The following is a 22,066-nucleotide window of genomic DNA, read 5'->3' on the forward strand; positions in this document are numbered from 1 at the left end:
TCTCTATGTAGGCCATTTTCTGCCACAGCCAGAATTCATTCTGGGTGACATGCTGTTCTTGGCTGCTAAGGAAGTGATATGGGGGAGCCAGGTGTCTCTCGCTGTCTGTGAGTCTATGGGAAAAAGGAGAACACTGAAAGGCACTAAGTTTACTGCCACGTTTAGAGGAACTTGTGAAGGCAACACAAGAGTGTTGTAGTCCTATGTGGCCAACACCAACCTGAGTTTTTACAAGTTATTGCATAATGATCACAATCACATTCAAGTTCACATTCTAAATCTTAGATTCTACAAAAACTCTGTCTGATAATATCCTATAGACCTTTTGGTAGCTAAAATCAATGAGTTTGAAAAATTTTTATGAGGCCAGCATCATTCTGATACCGAAGCTGGGCAGAGACACAATCAAAAAAGAGAATTTTAGACCAATATCCTTGATGAACATTGATGCAAAAATACTCAATAAAATACTGGCAAAACGAATCCAGCAGCACATCAAAAAGCTTATCCACCATGATCAAGTGGGCTTCATCCCTGGGATGCAAGGCTGGTTCAATATCGCAAATCAATAAATGTAATCCAGCATATAAACAGAGCCAAAGACAAAAACCACATGATTATCTCAATAGATGCAGAAAAGGCCTTTGACAAAATTCAACAACCTTCATGCTAAAAACTCTCAATAAATTAGGTATTGATGGGACATATTTCAAAATAATAAGAGCTATCTATGACAAACCTACAGCCAATATCATACTGAATGGGCAAAAACTGGAAGCATTCCCTTGGAAAACTGGCACAAGACAGGGATGCCCTCTCTCACCACTCCTATTCAACATAGTGTTGGAAGTTCTGGCTAGGGCAATTAGGCAGGAGAAGGAAATAAAGGGTATTCAATTAGGAAAAGAGGAAGTCAAATTGTCCCTGTTTGCAGATGACATGATTGTATATCTAGAAAACCCCATTGTCTCAGCCCAAAATCTCCTTAAGCTGATAAGCAACTTCAGCAAAGTCTCAGGATACAAAATCAATGTACAAAAATCACAAGCATTCTTATACACCAACAACAGACAACAGAGAGCCAAATCATGAGTGAACTCCCATTCACAATTGCTTCAAAGAGAATAAAATACCTAGGAATCCAACTTACAAGGGATGTGAAGGACCTCTTCAAGGAGAACTACAATCCACTGCTCAAGGAAATAAAAGAGGATACAAAGAAATGGAAGAACATTCCATGCTCATGGGTAGGAAGAATCAATATCATGAAAATGATCATACTGCCCAAGGTAATTTATAGATTCAATGCCATCCCCATCAAGCTACCAATGACTTTCTTCATAGAATTGGAAAAAACTACTTTAAGGTTCATATGGAACCAAAAAAGAGCCCACATCGCCAAGTCAATCCTAAGCCAAAAGCTGGAGGCATCACACTACCTGACTTCAAACTACACTCCAAGGCTACAGTAACCAAAAGAGCATGGTACTGGTACCAAAACAGAGATATAGATCAATGGAACAGAACAGAGCCCTCAGAAATAATGCCGCATATCTACAACTATCTGATCTTTGACAAACCTGACAAAAACAAGCAATGGGGAAAGGATTCCCTATTTAATAAATGGTGCTGGGAAAACTGGCTGGCCATATGTAGAAAGCTGAAACTGGATCCCTTCCTTACACCTTATACAAAAATCAATTCAAGATGGATTAAAGACTTAAATGTTAGACCTAAAACCATAAAAACCCTAGAAGAAAACCTAGGCATTACCATTCAGGACATAGGCATGGGCAAGGACTTCATGTCTAAAACACCAAAAGCAATGGCAACAAAAGACAAAATTGACAAATGGGATCTAATTAAACTAAAGAGTTTCTGCACGGCAAAAGAAACTACCATCAGAGTGAACAGGCAACCTACAAAATGGGAGAAAACTTTCGCAACCTACTCATCTGACAAAGGGCTAATATCCAGAATCTACAATGAACTCCAACAAATTTACAAGAAAAAAACAAACAACCCCATCAAAAAGTGGGCGAAGGACATGAACAGACACTTCTCAAAAGAAGACATTTATGCAGCCAAAAAACACATGAAAGAATGTTCATCATCACTGGCCATCAGAGAAATGCAAATCAAAACCACAATGAGATAGCATCTCACACCAGTTAGAATGGCAATCATTAAAAAGTCAGGAAACAACAGGTGCAGGAGAGGATGTGGAGAAATAGGAACACTTTTACACTGTTGGTGGGACTGTAAACTAGTTCAACCATTGTGGAAGTCAGTGTGGCGATTCCTCAGGGATCTAGAACTAGAAATACCATTTGACCCAGCCATCCCGTTACTGGGTATATACCCAAAGGACTATAAATCATGCTGCTATAAAGACACATGCACACGTTATGTTTATTGCGGCATTATTCACAATAGCAAAGACTTGGAACCAACCCAAATGTCCAACAATGATAGACTGGATTAAGAAAATGTGGCACATATACACCATGGAATACTATGCAGCCATAAAAAATGATGAGTTCACGTCCTTTGTAGGGACATGGATGAAATTGGAAATCATCATTCTCAGTAAACTATTGCAAGAACAAAAAACCAAACACTGCATATTCTCACTCATAGGTGGGAATTGAACAGTGAGATCACATGGACACAGGAAGGGGAACATCACAGTCTGGGGACTGTTGTGTGGTGGGGGGAGCGGGGAGGGATAGCATTAGGAGATATACCTAATGCTAGATGACGAGTTAGTGGGTGCAGTGCACCAGCATGGCACATGTATACATATGTAACTAACCTGCACAATATGCACATGTACCCTAAAACTTAAAGTATAATAATAAAAAATAAATAAGTAAAAAAAGAAAAATAATTTGAATTTGGCTTGCTCCCATTTTCAGCAGAACGCACTTGTGAGTCCTGCTCTGTCATTGTATTTTACATGTGTGGCTGTCCCTCTTGCTGTGTTGGAAGTCAGTGTTCCAGAATGTTAACTTCCACAAATACCTATATTTAGAGGAAACAGAAAACTCTTCAAGTCAAAAGAGTGTATGTTGTTTCAGGGCAGTTCTCTAGCCTTGGATTTGAAACTATAATATTTGTTACACAGAGAGAAGATGGTTCTTTTTTATATTTTATTTTTAATTTTTGTGGGTACATAGTATTTATGGAGTACATGAGATGTTTTGATACGGGCATGCAATGTGAAAAAAAGCACATCATAGAGAATGGGGTATCCCCTCAGTGATTCTTTGAGTTACAAACATTCCAATTACACTCTTTATCTTATTTTCAAATATATGATTAAGTTATTATTGACTATAGTCACCCGGGTTTGCTATCAAATAGTAGGTTTTTATTATATATTATTTCTTTTTTGTTTTTTGTATCCATTAACAATTCCTGCCTCCCCCTCATTCTCTCACTACCCTTCCCAGCCTCTGGTATTCATCTTTCTACTCTCTATGTCCATGAGTTTAATTGTTTTTATTTTTAGATCCCGGAAATAAGTGAGAACATGTGATGTTTGTATTTCTGTGCCTGGCTTATTTTTCTTGACATAATAATCTTCAGTTCCATCCATGTTGTTGCAAATGACAGGCTTTCATTTTATGGCTGAATAGTACTCCATTGTGTATATGTACCACATTTTCTTCATTCATCTGTTGTTGGACACTTAGGTTGCTTTCAAATATTAGTAATTGTAAACAGTGCTGCAGCAAACCTAGGCATGCAGAAATCTCTTTGATATACTCATTTCCTTTCTTTTGGGTATATACCAAGCAGTGGGATTTTTGGATCATATGGTGGTATATCTGTTTTTTTCAGGAAACTCCAAACTGTCCAAGGGATAGTTCTGTTGTGATTACTTCATTGAGAAATTTAACTTATGAGCAGTTGAAAGGAATGCAAGTTGCTGGAAAATAAGAATGAAGAGTGCAAAATGACCAAGCTACAATGTATTGTCATTATTCACTCTGATGTGAAAAAGGCAGTGAATTCAATAGAAAATAACTTTGCAGAATAAAATCTCAGGTGTGTTTTTTTAGTGCCACAGTCTTGGATGATGGGCTTCTAGATGTTGAGTCCTAGAAGCTCTCAACATCTCTTCTTAATTGGAGAAAGTGTTAAGCCCCAAAGTAGCTGGAGCAGTACATCTTCAATTTTTGACAAGAAAGCAGGAACTTGGTTACTTTGAGTGTTATTCATTAGTTTCTGCTTTCATTGAGAATGCAACAAAAGCCAACGAGGCTGCTGCTAACTCCTTGCTGGACATCTTCTGCCACTATCACAGGAACTGTGATCTCACTGGACAATTAACTAGGGAGCCTTTCACCTTGAATGACTGCTGCACAAATGATCTTCAAAGCATTTTAGCCACCAGAGGAATTCTCTTCAAATACCCCAAATCCATCAGTATCTTGAATCATGCTGGATTTTGAAGAATTCTTAACAAGCCATGTAAAGGGGGCTCTCTGGCCTTGAAATAGTGATGTTTTTTATACAGAAAGGAGAATGCCGAATGGTCAGACTACCATGCACTGTTAAATTTGATTTCAAGAAATTACAGGAAAACTTTCCAAAGTTCCGTCTCACAGAATTTATTTTTACAAAGAATTCCAAGATAAGTTTAGTTTTATGGAAGATTTTCATGTGGTTTTTACTCACTCTTCATCTCAGACATCAACCGATGATTACATCACTTATTTAGCTAGTAAATTTATTAATATAAAACTCAGAGACATTTCAATATCCACATTGCTTACATCATCAGGCATAGATTCAATGTCAGCTATGACAATTGAAAATAAGCTGTTTTGTGATTTAAAGGTTTAAATTTCTCTAACCAAACAGCTTGATCCAGATGCAGCACTGCAGATGTTAATATTTGTTCTGGAAGAACAATCAAATAAGACTTAAGAGGAAAAGGAATGGCCACAATCCACCTGAAATTTTTTTTTAAAAAGTGTGCAGCCTACTAAATCAGAATGAAAATAGAAGTACAAGATTATAAACAAAATGCAATCAAACTTTTCTTAAGCTTACCTAAAGTTATTTTATCTGAAAATTTCAAGCAACTTTGTTCAACATTAAATTGACAATCTAAACTAACAAGTCTTTTGAATTTATGTATGGTAGTAAACATTCTCTCTATTAATTTTATTACCTAAGGCTAAACCTAAAATTTTTAAGCAAAATTAGAAAAATAGTCTTCACTTATCAAAAAATAAAGTTTGTTACATTTAGTATTTTCCCAATAAAATTGGTCATTCTTGGTTTTTTATTTGGAGAATCTGTGCAAAATTTCACTGAAAATAAATTAGAACTAGAAATTATTTCTAAATACCAAAAAAAAATGAAGAATGGTTTCACAAAGAAAAAAATAAAACTTGCTTAATTAGCAGAGTATCATCTCTGTGATTTTTGTGATTATTCGATCAGTGTCCTGAGATGGATACAATGGCAAGTAATGACAAAATTAAAATAAGCATGCAGATTTTTTTAAAATTAAGTGCCAAAAAATAATTGGTCATGCAAAGCCCTTAAAAATATTGTGGCCTAATTCTAAAGTTTTTTGCTACTATGCTACATCACACGCAACATCAGTTAAGTGCTCATTCTGTGACAGGTAGTACATTACATTTTAGCAAACTACACAAGACCCCTATGTGATAATATGCTTCAGGGTTGTAAGGTTGGGTGCATTTACTAGTCTTGAATTTTCTGGGAGTATACAAACCCAATATTAGTCTAGATGCCCACAAATCTATTTAGACGTCACAGTAGAATGGAGAGTAATCTTGACCACAGGAAGCTGTGTTGTGGCATTTATTTTGAAATTATTTTTTCTTGATTTTTTTGCCTTTTAATTGTTTTGTGAGTTTTATAATGTACAGAATATTTTTAAATTATTATATATATAAACTAATTAGTCTTCATTTAAACTTACGCCTCTGGGGTCTTACTTGGGTTTCTCCTAACAATATTATACACATATTTGCAATAATTTCTCTCATACTGCTTTTAACTCATTTAATTTTTCAACTTTTTAAGAATAACAAAAGTGATATTAATTGTAAAAATGCTGAAGTGACATATGAATTTATGAAGTGCATATGTATTTTTTATTTTACCAATGAGATGGGAGAAATGCTGTCTTATATTTTAACATACATTTTGGCCATTACACAGATGAAGCAACTTTTCATTTGTTAATACATAATGCATACTTTTTCTTCTGTGCAATTCCTCTTTGTATTCTTTGCTCATTTTCCCACTGGGATTTGCAAGTTCTTTATTATTTGATAATCTCTATACATTCTGAATATCAATTTTTTGTTATATATACCATGTAAATATTTTCTTCTAATTTGTTATTTGTCTTTTAATGGTATTTATCAATTGTTTGCTAAAAATGAGTTTGTTTAGTTAGTAAAATTTGTCTATCTTTAACTTCATATTTGTATATCATGTCATGAGGAAAAGGCATGAATATTTTAAAAACTTCCTTGTAGTGTTAATTTTATTTTTTATTTCATTCTTTAAGTTATTTGAAATTTATTGTTTATTTCTTCAAATTCCAAATAATAACCAACTTTCTCAAAGCAATACTTCTTTCTACTGATTTCAAACGTTACATTTGTCTTCTCTGAAGTTCTTGTTTTTTTGATACCTGACTGTCACACTACTGCTGTGGATGTGCTTCATACCATCACAGTACTGCAGGGTTATAAGATTATCTGATAGCCAATAGAAGCAGACGTCTACTCACTGTCGTTCTTTTGTCTTTTGGAGAATAAAGTTAGCTATTTTTATCTGGGTTCTCAATTTTTTTTTTTCTTTTCGAGATGAAGCCTTGCTCTCTCACCCAGGCTAGAGTGCAGTGGTGCAATCTTGGCTCACTGCAACCTCTGCCTCCCGGGTTCAATTGATTCTTCTGCCTCAGCCTCCTGAGTGGCCAGGATTACAGGCATCCATCACCACGCCTGGCTAATTTTTTTATTTTTAGTAGAGACAGGGTTTCACCATCTTGGCCAGGCTGGTCTTGAACTCTTGACCTCGTGTTGCACCCACCTCTGATTCCCAAAGTCCTGGGATTACAGGTGTGAGCCACTGCACCTAGCCAGGTTCTCAGTTTTGTATAAACTTTAAAATAGATTATCAAATCACATACCAATTACCATCTGATTGAAATTTCAATGTTTTTATACATAAGTTTCGAGACTAAAGCCATCTCTATTCTTTCAGCACTTCAGATGTTTATCTTTCAATTCAAAATGTATTCTAAATTTTATTTTGATGTTTCTTTGTGAATTATTTAGAAGTTTGTTGTTTGATTTCCAAACACTTGTGTGTTTACTAAGTATCTTATTGATATTCATTTTTTTCTTTTTTAATTTATATTTTAGGTTCAGGGGGTACATGTGCAGCTCTGTTATGTAGGTAAATTGCATGTTGCTGGGGTTTCATGGAAAAAATAATTTAGTCACTGAGGTGTAGTGAGCATAGTACCTGATAGACATAAGTAATTTTTCAGTCCTCACAGATTTTCCACCCTCTACCCTCACATAGGCCCTGGTATCTATTGGTCCCTGTTTTGGACCATGTGGAGCCAATGTTTATCTCTCATTTATAGGTGATAATATATGCTTTCTTTTTCTGTTTTTGTGTTAATTTGCTTAATTTGTGGGACGTAGCCTCCAGCTACATCCATTTTGTTGCAAAAGCCATAATTTTATTGTTTTTTTTGTTGCTACGCAGTATTTCATGGTGTATATGTACCAATTTTTTTTTCTTTTTGAGATAGAGTCTCACTCTGACACCCCGGCTGGAGTGCTGTGGCATAATCTGGGCCCACTGCAACCTTCACCTCCCAGGTTCAAGCTATTCTGCCACCTCAGCTTCCCAAGTAGCTGGGTCTACAGGCACGGACCACCATGCCTGGCTAATTTTTGTATTTTTAGTAGAGGTGGTGTTTCACCATGTTGGCCAGGCTTTTCTCAAACTCCTAATATCAAATGATCCACCTATCTCGGCCTCCCAAAGTGCTGGGAATACAGGTGTGAGCAACCACGTCAGGTGGTACACATTTTTTTTTCTAGTCCACCACTGATGAGCCTCTAGGTTGGTTCCATGTTTTTGCTACTGTGAATAGTGCTGTGATAATCATACAAGTACATGTGTCATTTGGTAGAACAATTTATATTTCTTTGTGTATGTACCCAGTAATGAGATTGCTGCGCCAAATGGTAGTTCTGTTTAAGTTTTTTGAGAAATCTTCAAACTGCTTTATACAATGGCTGAATTAATTTACACTCCCAACAGAAGTGTATAAGATTTCCCTTTTCTCTGCAACCTCAGCAACATCTGTTATTTTCTGACTTTTTATTAGCAGCCATTGTGATTGGTATGAAATGATATCTTATTGTGGTTTTCATTTGCATTTCTCTAATGATTAGTGATTTTTGAAATGGAGCATTTTTTCATATTCTTGTTGACAGCATGTATGTCTTTTTTGAGAAGTGTTTGTTCTTCTCCTTTGCCCATTTTTCAATTAGGTTGTTTAGTTTTTGCTTAAAATTTTTTTAAAGTTCCTTACAGGTTCTGGATATGAGACCTTTGTCAGATCCATAGTTTGCAAATATTTTCTCCCATTTTGTAGGTTGTCTGTTTACTATGCTGATAGTTTCTTTTGTTGAACATAGTCTCCTTAGTATACTTAGGTCCCACTTGTCTATTTATGTTTTTGTTGCAATAGCTATTGGAAACTTGATCATAAAATCCTTGTTATTGCCTATGTCCAGAATATTATGTTCTGGGCTTTTGTCTAGGGTTTTTATAGTTTTAAGTTTTACATTTAGGTCTTTAATCTATCTTAAGTTGATTTTTTTAATAAGTTGGAAGGAAGTTGTCCATTTTAAATCTTCTGAATATGGCTAACCAGTTATCCTAGTACCATTCATTGAATAGGGAGTCCGTTCCCATTGCTTCTAATTATAGACTTTGTCAAAGATCAGATGGTTGTAGGAGTGCAGCCTACAACCTTCTCTAATCTGTTCCATTGGCTTTTGTGTCATGGTTTTTGTACCAGACCTATGATATTTTGGTTACTATATCCTTGGAGTATAGTTTGTGAACCCCCAAAATCTGAGACAGGTCTCAGTTAATTTACAAAGTTGACATTGCCCAGCTAGCTATATGTAGAAAGCTGAAGCTGGATCCCTTCCTTACATCTTATACAAAAATTAATTCAAGATGGATTAAAGACTTAAATGTTAGACCTCAAACCATAAAAACCCTAGAAGAAAACCTAGGCAATACCATTCAGGACATAGGCATGGGCAAGGACTTCATGTCTAAAAACACCAAAAGCAATGGCAACAAAAGCCAATATTGGCAAATGGGATCTAATTAAACTAAAGAGCTTCTGCACGGCAAAAGAAACTACCATCAGAGTGAACAGGCAACCTACAGAATGGGAGGAAATTTTTGCAATCTACTCATCTGACAAAGGGCTAATATCCAGAATCTACAATGAACTCAAATTTACCAGAAAAAAACAAACAACCCCATCAACAAGTGGGCGAAGGACATGAACAGACACTTCTCAAAAGAAGACATTTATGCAGCCAAAAGACACATGAAAAAATGCTCATGATCACTGGCCATCAGAGAAATGCAAATCAAAACCACAATGAGATAGCATCTCACACCAGTTAGAATGGCAATCATTAAAAAGTCAGGAAACAACAGGTGCTGGAGAGGATGTGGAGAAATAGGAACACTTTTACACTGTTGGTGGGACTGTAAACTAGTTCAACCATTGTGGAAGTCAGTGTGGTGATTCCTCAGGGATCTAGAACTAGAAATACCATTTGACCCAGCCATCCCGTTACTGGGTATATACCCAAAGGACTATGAATCATGCTGCTATAAAGACACATGCACACGTATGTTTATTGCTGCACTATTCACAATAGCAAAGACTTGGAACCAACCCAAATGTCCAACAATGATAGACTGGATTAAGAAAATGTGGCACATATACACCATGGAATACTATGCAGCCATAAAATTGATGAGTTCATGTCCTTTGTAGGGACATGGATGAAGCAAGATACCATCATTCTCAGCAAACTATCACAAGGACAAAAAACCAAACACCACATGTTCTCACTCATAGGTGGGAATTGAACAAAGAGAACACTTGGACACAGGAAGGGGAACATCACAAATTGGGTCTGTTGTAGGGTGGGGGGAGGGGGGAGGGATAGCATTATGAGACATACCTAATGTAAATGACGAGTTAATGGATGCAGCACACCAACATGGCACATGTATACATATGTAACAAACCAGCACGTTGTGCACATATACCCTGGAACTTAAAGTGTAATAAAAAAATATATATGTATAAAAATAAATGGCTGATGAGGAAAAAAAATTTAGGAAGTAGAATTCAACAACACATCAAAAAGATTATACATCATGACTAAGTGGGAATTATCTCTGGCATGCAAGGTTGGTTTAACATATGTAAATCAATCAATGTGATATATCACATTAACAAAATGAAAGATAAAACCACATGGTCACCTGAATTGATGCAGAAAAAGCATTTAACAAAATTTAGCAACCTTTCTTGATAAAACCTCTTAATAGTTTATGTATAGAAGGAAAGTTCCTCAACATAATAAAGACCATTTATCAGAAACCCATGGCCTACATCATAGTCAGTGGGGAACAACTAAAAGCTTTTCTACTAAGATTGAGTACAAGATAGGGATGCCCAGTCTCATCACTTTTATTCAACATAGTACTTGCAAGAGCAATCTGACGAGAAAAAAAAAGCAACTAAATTAAAGAAGTAAAATTATCTCTGTTTGCAGATGACAAGAATTCATTAATTCCTTTACACATTTTTAAAAGTCCTCCAACATGTTTTCTTATTCTCGTTTGCTCATAATCTTCAGTATCCATATTCTCTGATCTGTATTTTGATCTTTTAAAATACCTGTTGAGTATCCCTTATCAAAAATGCATGGAACCAGAAGTATTTTGGATTTGGGATTTTTTTCAGATATTGGAATATTTGCATTATACTTACCAGTTGAGCATACCTATTCTCCTTTGCAACAGAGTGCTAATATTCTCTTCTGTCTTTTTTGTTTTGTATGGTAGTCTATTTCCATCTTCTTCTGGAAGTTAACATCTATGCCATCAACAGTTCTCTAAATTTGTCCTGATTTTTCATGTTTCCTTCTTCAAAGATCTCTTGAGATTTTTGGTTTCTATGCCCAACTTAATTTTTGTGTAGAATCTTTAACTAGTTGTCCAGTCCCAAGAAACCCATCAAACTTCACATGTCTTTACTGACAAATGGACATTGCATTTCTCATTGATTTTACTATCTCTGGGGAGGTGTGCTCCCTGAAGGCAGCACTTTTATTTCCAGTGAAAAAGGCACAGTTAGGCAATATGGGAAAGGCATTTCTGAATTTCAGGACCAGTCCTAAAATTGAGTTTGGGTCAGTTCTCTCTAGAAAATATTCTATTTTATTTACAAAGCAAAATTATTTTATTCCTTACAATAATATCAGAGACAGTTTCGCTACTATTTACATTCAGTCTTTTGCCCTAAGTCAAACAGTCAACTCTGGGAGGAGGAGATCTTTGAAATAAATTTATTCTGTACCCTATAGACAGACACAAATTCTTTGGAGGCCTTTAGTTATATCTCCCTAAGAACTATGAAGGAAGATAATAGGCAACTGACTTCAAAAAATTTTGTTCTATTTTTTTTGAAAACTCGACTCATTTATGCTCTCCAGTGTCTTATCTCCATACTGCTCTGTGTTTTACTTCTGAATCAATCTTCCCTCCCTCCCAAATATTTTCAATGTGACTTCTGGAAACCTCATTAGAGGACATCAACTCCATTTCTTTGCTTTAATTAAAATTCAGCTATCTCTATGGGGACATTGCTTCCCTTGACGTGTGCTCCACTGAAGGCTAGTCATTTTCCCAAAGGCTAAGGTGTCATAGAATTTATTTAATAGAAGTAGGTTGGCATAATTTTAGCTCCATATTTCCTATTCCCAACCACTATTCTTCTATTTTAATACAAAAGCCCCCTCTTTACTGTCTATCCATCTAACTATAATGTCTTCTAACTATAATGTCTTCTAACAACTGCCACATTTATTCCAGAACTTCCTCTCCACCCAAGCAACATCATTTTCTCAGTTTCCTCTGAGACTTTTTCTTGAATTCAGCCTTCCACTGCCTATATCTTAGACATTTTTTTAATGGCCTCAACTGTTCCATGTAAAGAACCATAAGCTTAAATATCCATATTTTCTTAGCCTTATTTTGATCTTTTAAAATACTTGCTGAGTATCCCTTATCGAAAATGCATGGGACCAGAAGTAGTTTGGATTTTGGATATTTTTCAGATTTTGGAATATTTGCATTATACTTACCAGTTGAGTATCCTTAATTTGAAAATCTGAAATCTGAAATGCTCCAATGAACATTTCCTTTGAGCATCATGTAAGTGCTCAAAAACTTTCAGATTTTGAAGCATTTCAGATTTCAGATTTTCAGATTAGGGATATTCATTGTTTGGCTGCCTTGGCTTGGGGCCACAATTTTATCTCCTGCTAGGGCAGGCTCTTCAGACCCACTTCTTCCAGCTGCTTCAGTGTAGGGAAGTAGTTGGCAGGCTTACTGTGAAGCTCCTCCCAGACTTTAGCCAACTTCAATCTCAAGCCACAGGCAGAGAGTCTTCTTGGTGTAGTTATAGTCCTTTCCTGCCCTGTTTTATGTTGGTTAGCTCCAGCTTGAGTTCCTCTCTTGGAGCCTTTACTAAAAGTAGCAAGAAGCAAGCATCTTATACCAGACACTTGAAATGTTTTCCTCCATGTTCTTTGGAGTTAGAAGTTCAGATGCCATGTGCTCTACCTTCCATGACATCATAGATGGTGGTTTTAACAAACATTTGTCCATGGCCTAGCAAAACTCACCAGCTTTATCACTGTCACATGCTGGGGAATTCTGAGTAAATGCCACGTATTTCAGATTATCTTCTGTTCAGCTCCTCTTCCAGGTACAAAGTTTTGTGTTAGTTAAGATGCAGGTTTGGTGGCTGTGATAGAAGTTCAAAATAAGAGTGGCTTAGACAAGAAAAGAGACTATTTCCCAGTCACATAATAATAGAACAAGTTGTTAAGGTGGCATAGCTTTACAGGGAGGTCAGTGCTTGGGTATCTTCTATTTTTCTTTTATCCAATCACTATGGCATGGCCTTTGTGGCCCAAAAGAGCTCATCACCACATCTGCATGTTAGCTAGGGAAAAGGGGAAAATACTCCCTTCACTGACACACAGCAGTCACCAAAGCTGGTCACGTGGCTATTGAGAAGGTGCAAGGGCAGCTGGGAAAACTGCAATGCATTCTGGGTATTGGTGAGAAGGCAGCCACTCTCATCTACTCTGATATTGAGAATTACATGTGATTGCTTTTAATTTTCATGTTAAACTTATTATGTGAGTTGGAACATTAAAGAAAAAATACACAAACAAATAAACTAGAGAATATTTTCCACTCCATTCATGTGACCGCCAGTCTTTGATGGAGTTGGAGCCTGACAGAGATGAGAGGCAGAGCTCACAGGATAGAAAGATTTGAATTTGACTTTGCTTTTAAATGCTTTCTTAATAACTGAGTCCAAAAGTTAAGTTAAAAAAAAAACTTGTTTAATTCTTCCCTCTGTCTCTAGGTAGCCCTGCATTGACATTATCATGAATACATTCCATTTAAAAACCTCCTTGAAAAGACAGTTCACAAATTGCCTCTATTAATGTTTCTCAGTTTTCTAGCCAAAACAAATATCTCAAGTTGTGCATTTCCTTTACGTAACAGTGTGCAGTTGTGATAAACAAATTATACATGGAACTGACATGATCCTACAACATAAACTCTTTGAGAACTGAGGCTGTGCATTTTTTAGATTAGTAGATACTTTGCAATTTTTTTAATGGAGTCTCACTCTTCTGCCCAGGCTGGAGTGCAGTGGCATCATCTCAGCTCACTGCAACCTCTGCCTCCTGGGTTCAAGTGATTCTCCTGCCTCAGTCTCTCGAGTACCTGGGATTACAGGCATGCGCTACCACGCCCGAATACTTTTTGTATTTTTAGTAGAGACGGGGTTTCACCATGTTGGTGAGGCTGGTCTCGAAATCCTGACCTCAAGTGATCTGCCTGCCTCAGTCTCCCTAAGTGGTGGGATTACAGGCGTGAACCACCTCGCCTGGCAATCTTCTTTCAACTTAATCAGCCCTTATACACTCAAAGAGTTACTTGGATGCATGCTTTCTCATTATCTATTTTTGTCATTGCATATATCTGAGGAAGGATAATGAGACTCTACTATCAGTAGAAGGATGGTTGGATTATCAAGTGCAACACCTTATAGCCTATCTTGACTTTTCTCCCAAACTTCATGGAAGAAAAGATGGGATTTTCTGACTCTTTTTAACTTCCTAGGACTAGAGAGCCAGGAAGACAGAAAAAAGGGGCAAAAGGGGCCTTACTTTTAACTTGGTACAAAGTCTATAATGGGAACATAATAGTTCCAGAAAGCAGAATAGAAGAATCTTATTAAAGAAACCAAGACAGGGAGCTTCATTAACATTCTGCTCTTGAACTCATGCTTTTGTTATATACTTATGTGTAGGGCTATTCTGAGGACCTACTATTCATTTTTTCAAATAATTCATATTTTAATGTATTTACGTAGGTAATTTACATGACATTATTTTTAGAAATCATGACCTATTTCAACCTGTCATTGTTATCTATGGCTTAATTTCTGTGAAAAGCAATGAAGTCTGTCTGCAATATAGCTATGATGATCTCTAATTTTGTAGTTCTCTAATTTGTTCACACATTTAGAATGACCTTTTATGCCTTTCCAACTATGGCATCTTCTATTATTATATGATTTGGGTTGAAATGTTCACCAATACATAGTGCTTGAAATGCATATTAAAAAAGTATGAACAAGGGAGAATAGAAATTGATACAGAAGCAGTAATACACAGTGTTCTCAAACAATCCACCCAAGTTGCCATTTCTAGTTTCATGTCTCATAATTCAAAATCCTGGGGAGCTGCCACTGAATCATTTCTTCTCCTAATCATAAATACCTAGACCCTATACACCAGGGAATACCAGAATCTTGAAAAAAATGAAAGAATGGAATAAAAAATCAGCCTCAGGAAAGCAGCCTAAATATATTTGAAGATGACAGATTGGTAGGTAGGTAGGTAGGTAGATAGGTAGATAGATACCTAGATAGATAGATAGATAGATAGATAGATAGATAGATAGATAGATAGATATTCCAAGACTATAAAACTATGAACCAATTTTTAAAATCATATAATCTTCTAATATTATGCTGAGCTGAGATCACCTGCTTATATAAAATTCAAGACACATTCAAAGAGATCTTTCAGTGATAATTTTTTAATCAGAAGGAAAAAGTTTTAGATGCTACTTGAGAAAAGGACAAAGTATAGGTGGAGTTTCTCTTTTTTGCCAGTTGTTATTACTTAATTACACTATCTTTCTGGCCATAAAATGAACAAAAGGATTCATTCACTTGTCTCATTAGGTATTAAGCATCAGTTGTCAATTCATTCATTTCACACATTTCACTAGTGACACTGAATACTGCAGAGCCTAAGATGAAAGGGGAAGCAATTCACAGGCCGATGAGAAGATGCACGATTGCCATTCAGGTACTGAGGGCTGCAACAGAGGAAGGGTGGTAAGGGCACTAATGAATTCTTGCTATTTTCTGATCATTGTCTCATCCTAATAACAGCTCCCTGGAAAAGGTACTATTAATCCCTAAAGAAACTAAAATTCAGAAAGATTAAATGACTTTCCCAAAATCACAAAACCAATATGCAATAGAGCCATAAATCCAATTCAGGCCTGTCTCATATCACAATTATTTTCTATCTGCTACACCAAGTGGCATCCTTGAGTTTTGCAAGATGCCCTCAGTGCCAAGGCATGAGTCCTTACCAGGGAAACTTTCTTTCTTTCTTTCTATCTTTTTTTTTTTTTTGATGGAGTCTCACTCTATAGCCCAAGGTGGAGTGCTGTGGTGCAATCTTGGCTCACTGCAACCTCTGCCTACCAGGCTCAAGTAATTCTCCTGCCTCAGCCTCTGGAGCAGCTGGAATTACAGGCATGTGCCACCATACCTGGTGAGTTTTTTGTATTTTAGTAAAGACGGGGTTTCACCATGGTGCCCAGGGCAGTCTCGAACTCCTGAGCTCAGGCAATCCACCCGCCTCAGTCTCCCAAAGTGCTGAGATTCAGAGAAATTTTCATGGAGAGGGGACAGATGGAGTCATTTCTTGTGGGATGAACATGAGTACCATGGGTAGACTGAGGTTGGGAAAGATTTTCCAGACAATTGGAAGAGCATATGAAAGACACAGATTTTGAGAAATGTCAAGTCTAGGGAACTGCAAGCCTTTTGGCACAAGAAAGCCACTGTGGACTGTAGAGGCAGGATGCCTAGACTCAAATCCCAATGGCTACACTTCTAAGCTTTGCAATTTTGGCAAGTTTTTACCCTCTTTTTTTATCTATAAAATATAGATTATATATATATATAGATATAGATATATAGATAGATAATAATAGTACCTGCCTAATAAAGTTGTCAAAGATTAAATGTTATATGTGAAGTATTTTGTACAGTGATAGGAACCCAGGAAGGGCTCTATGAATATTATATATTATTATTATTCTAAAGTAGCCAGAATACAATTGTCAAAGGAGATAGTGGCAGGAGATAAGTTTGAATTGAAAGACTGAGGCCAGAACATAAAGTGCCTCCTATATTATATTTTATATAATTGGAACATCATTGAAAGATTTAAGTATTATTTATGTGTGTATGTGTGTTTTATATAATTAATTCTAGTTCATCATTTTAAAATATCTTTCTGGTGTCACTGTGAACAACAGATGAGAAGAAGTGAATCCTGAGTTAAGGAGACCAGCTCTCTGATTACTGCAATAATCCAGGGAGGGTACCATAAGGATTTCAACTGGAAATGAGTCCATCGTGATGGAGAGGAAGGACAGGGCTGAAAAATACTTAGGAAGTAGTATCAGTAGGACTTGGTTAAGAGAGAGCAGAGGCAGGCTACAGGGGTTGGAGGTGTCAATCACAGAGATAGGGAAAATGGGAGGAGAAGCAGGCTTTGAAAAAGTGGCTTGTCTTGTAAAATTATGTCCTATTAAAACAGTAAAAGAAATTAATATATTCAATCCCAAAATACAGGTACAATTCTTTTTGAAAGAGTTACCCAGATAATCTTGCTTGAAGTTTTCAGTTAAAGAAATTTCTTGTTAACAAGTAATGTAGTCATAGAAGAAAACACTTAAAACTTTATTGAATAAAGCTAATAAATCATTTAATATAATTTATAGGAAACTGTTACATAACACACACATTCAATACTTTTTGCTAAAGTGTAAATTAATGGAAGGAGAGCACACACACAGAGGTTGAATTATGTTTATGACTTTATTAGTCAAGAATACAAAATTGAGTAGCTACATCAAGCAGAAGCACACAAAGCAGAAGCTTTACAATCCAGCACAGAATCCCTTGACTTCCAAATTCCCGAAACAGACATATAAATACAGATGACATTGTCAGAACAAAATAGGGTCTCACCAGACCTATAATGTTCTTTTCTTGATATGCACATGAATTGCATACGGTCATATGGTGTCAATTACCATTATTTCCTCTGGGCTTAGCTATCCATCTAAGGAGAATTTACACCAACACTGTACTTCTACTTGCAAGAATATATGAAAGCATAGTTAACTTCTGGCTTAGGACCCCAACTCAGGATCAACAAAGCAGTCCTCTTGGGGGAAGCCCATTTCGCTACAATTTAAAGTCATTATAAGCATTAAATAAAAGCTAAGTACTTGTAATCAAGTGTGTTATAATGCAGTTAGGGAATTAGATTTCAGGTGTTTATTTTTAACAGAAATCCATTAATTCTGACACCTAAGGCAAATGCTAGTCAACATGAATGGAGAAACTTTTGATTAGTGGTATATGTTTTCAGATTTCTGGAACATTCATAGATGCTTCAATGTCTTATGTACTGAAATTTTTTAAACCATTGTTTTCTCTAGAAACTAATGAAACTCATCATAAACTCATTTTTCAATATTAAAACATAGTCATAAGTAGAATATTAATCTTATATTAATTAAGATGTTAGCATATGTGAAATTTAATACTTCCTGAAAGGAAATGTCTAAAAGAAACTGTTTTAATTCTTCAACCACAAGGACTACACGGAGCAGTTTCAGCACCAGGGATAGTTTTCTTCCTGGATAACAGCGAATGCTCTAATACTGATGAGTAAATCCTGTGTGTCTAACTTCAAATTAATTGTTAGGTTTATATGAATGAGTATAACATGATAGTTAGGAGCATAGGCACAAAGGAAACATTCAGATTTGGTGTTGTTGTCCTTGCTATTATTCTTGTTGTATGTGAGGCTGTTATGATAAAAGATACTGATTTAGGTCAAATACACATATTACTTGTGGAAAATTAATAACTAATTAAATAATTCTTGTTTCATACACATTAATTTTAAATACAGCCCAACAATGGACCACTATTTCTCAATACAAGAAAGTAATACATAAAAATCATGAAGTTCTTCAATCAAACTTAAATAATGCTTATTGCAAACATAAAACATAAAAAACAACACATTTTTAAAGAAATATTATCTTTCCAAACATAGCCATATAATTCCTCTGTATTAGAATTTTTCACAGGAATTCTAACTAGTATATTTTTTGTACATGCTTTAAAGAATAAAAAAATTTGAACTGTTGACCAAATGTGATATATTATATACTATTGTGTGTATTTTAAAGTGAGGGTAAAAAAAGACACCAAAGCCTCTGGGAAGTTAAACTATAAATTAACTTACAGAATTAATTAATTAGGAAGTTAAACTATAATTAACTTACAGAAGTTACCAAAAGGTGTTAATGCCTACCCTAGGAATGACTATAAATCTATTAGTTAGAATTTTCATATATCTCAATTTTTAATATGTAATTGTTTTGAAAAATTTGGCCAATTTGAAAAAACCATTAATATGTAAATAAATATATCTATATTAATACATATTCTTTATTAATTCTTTATTAGATACTAATCTGGGTTCTGCACAATTTTGTATCTGGCCATTTATTTGTTTTATATGCCAGTAACAAATATAAAACTTTTTGAAGCCACCAATATATTTTTAATGGATGGAGCCATCTCTATGCTGATATATCACAGTTACTACACCAATTTATAGTTAAGAGATATCTGAATGTGATGTTGGACCTAGGAAACTAGTACTTGTAAACCCAATCACCAGGAATGCATGGTTGAATGGCCAAAATTCAGGAAACGTACAGGTGGATAAACCAATGATCCATTAACCTAACAGTATAATGGTTCCCAGGAACCAAGGGGAACAAAATTGGTTGCAGAAGAAATATACGATACTTGCAGAAAAAAAAAAAAAAACTTGCTGCTAAGGCCAGGTTCCTTACTGGCATGCCAACCCTCCATCCTGGGGGTAGCCAGTCCTGAGTGAGCCTGGCCTGAGGTTCGCTGGTAATCACTACACATGTCTAGCTAGTGGCATTCCTTGGTCAGATTTGAATGTAGAGATAGAAAGCAAACAAACAGTTACCTAAAGACAGTAATTCTCTGCCATCCACAGGAGGGTTTTGCCTAGCATTCACATGCATGTTGCTACAGTACAATTGATTCATTAATTAACTTTAGCCAGTTACTTAGTAAACTCAGGTCAACAAGAGAGGAGGCAATGCTTTCATTCCTAGCTGAAACCATACATACTGAGGATCTAATAATGAGTGCATACATCAACAACTGAGTTTTTTTACTTTCAAAATATTTTGTGGTATCATGAAAACATGGTGTAAATCCCAAGGGAAATTTGTCTAGAGATTTGACAAAGCTTTATCTTGCTGTCCAATTAGAAAATGGATGACTGGAAAGGTTCTTCTAAAAACTGTCTAAGATATTTATTGCCAGAATTTTCTTGAGGAGAAACTGTTGGTTCAGTTCCACCTACATTCCCTTACCTCAATCATGTAATCCTGAGCACCTGCTCCTCAAGAGTCAATGCTTTCCTTCAAAGGATCCTTATACATACACTGGAGCTGACACACAAAACTGCCTTGCTGCATTTTTGAAGATCTCAAATTTGGCCTCTCGTTTACATTATCCTTCATTTTGTTCATCACATTTCCAGTTTCCTGACTGTTTACCAAGCTTTATATTGCCTTCCTATTCCATTCTTGAGGATCCATGGTCACTGCAACTGTCTTTTCAGGTTTGCCCCAACTGTGGCTTGTGTGACCAGTTTTGATTCCTTGCCATTTGATTCCTGACCACTAGCTCTGGGCATGGAACCTGCCTAGCTCCAATTTTTTTTTTTTTTTTGAGAGGGAGTCTTGCTCTGTTGGCCAGGCTGGAGTGCAGTGGCCACTGCAACCTCTGCCTCCCGGGTTTAAGCGATTCGCCTGCCTCAGCCTCCCGAGTAGCTGGGATTGCAGGCATGCGCCACCACACCCGGCTTATTTTTGTATTTTTAGTAGAGACGGGATTTCCCCATGTTGGCCAGGCTGGTCTCAAACTTCCTACCTCAGGTGATCCGCCCGCCTCGGCCTCCCAAAGTGCTGGGATTACAGGCGTGAGCCACCACGCCCGGCCCTGCTTAGCTCCTTTTAACATCCCCCACAACTTGTCACACACTTTATCCAAAGCAGTTCCCTGCTCTGAGTCTACGAGCCGTGACTCACAACTGCCTGTATTTCCAGATGACTGGAATTACTGCTCCATTCCAGACTGCTGCCAGAATTAATGCTATTGCTTTCTCTGTAATACTTTGTACTTTTCAAAGGATCATAATTTATCTCATTTGTGCTTACAACCCCTTGCTATAATGAGAGCTGTTCATTCCTATGCTCTCATTCCTATTTCATTGGTAAGAAAGTCAAGACTCCAAGAGGCCAAATAATTTACTTAACACAACAATGATGATTCAATACTTTGAATGCTAGTTTTGAGGACCTTATTATTCCCCCAAAATCATGTTTTAGGGAATTTAACAGTCCCATAGAGGAATGATTTTATTCTGACTTTAAAACCTTTTGTTTTTCTTCCTTTAATATGTGACATTGCCTTGTAATGTAAGTAATCTGTGTCAAACTATTGAATGTATTGAATTTTTAGAATTTTTACCTTTAAGTTATTTCCTCCTTTCTTTCCTTGAGACATTTATCAATTATTTACCATGTATCAATCAATGAGCCTAGCTTATTGCTGCAGAGTTTATTTATAAGCTATAGTCCCTGCCTTCAAGTAGTGCTAACGTAGTCAGGAAAAAATTGTATAACAAATTACTACAAGACTATATTTTTTTCATAAAAATAAATACCATAAAAAAGTATCATTTTCTGAAATCATATTATTTATATACATTTTACTAGTTTATTGTCTGTGACCTGTATTAGAACATAAGCTATATGAGGACGGGGACTTTGTTTCATTTACCGCTATATTTCCTGTACCTTGAAACTACACATGGCTTGCAAGATACATTCAATAGGTACGTGTAGTAAGGAATAAAATGTTAGTTCTCCTTTAGGCTTTTAAGGGCGCCTGTAGTCCCAGCTATTCCGGAGGCTGAGGCAGGAGAATGGCGTGAACCCCGGGGGGCGGAGCCTGCAGCGAGCCGAGATCGCGCCACTGCACTCCGGCCTGGGCGACAGAGCAAGACTCTGTTTAAAAAAAAAAAAAAAAAAAAAAAAAAAAATTCTCATGTTTCTAGTGAATGAAGACTGTTTATTAGATACCACATGAGTGGCACTCATTGCATAATCA

General features: G+C 36.3%; 1 protein-coding gene across 39 annotated transcripts in view; it reads left to right on the forward strand.

The window, feature by feature from the left end:
- The window catches only part of LOC459622 (neurobeachin-like), a 101,403-nt gene that overhangs the window by 11,158 nt on the left and 68,179 nt on the right, over nucleotides 1-22,066 (forward strand). For 15 of the 39 annotated variants that reach the window (XR_010150042.1, XR_010150045.1, XR_010150043.1 and 12 more), the window contains one exon: nucleotides 3,847-6,627. The exons of 22 other annotated variants lie outside the window; for them this stretch is intronic. The gene's annotated coding sequence lies outside the window, so the exon portion shown is untranslated. Of the gene's footprint in view, nucleotides 1-3,846; nucleotides 6,628-22,066 lie in introns of those variants that run through there. 2 more of the 39 variants (XR_010150048.1, XR_010150051.1) reach the window with 1 other exon arrangement.

The sequence above is a fragment of the Pan troglodytes genome, chromosome 13 (genome assembly GCF_028858775.2).
Source record: "Pan troglodytes isolate AG18354 chromosome 13, NHGRI_mPanTro3-v2.0_pri, whole genome shotgun sequence".
NCBI classification, from domain to species: domain Eukaryota; kingdom Metazoa; phylum Chordata; class Mammalia; order Primates; family Hominidae; genus Pan; species Pan troglodytes.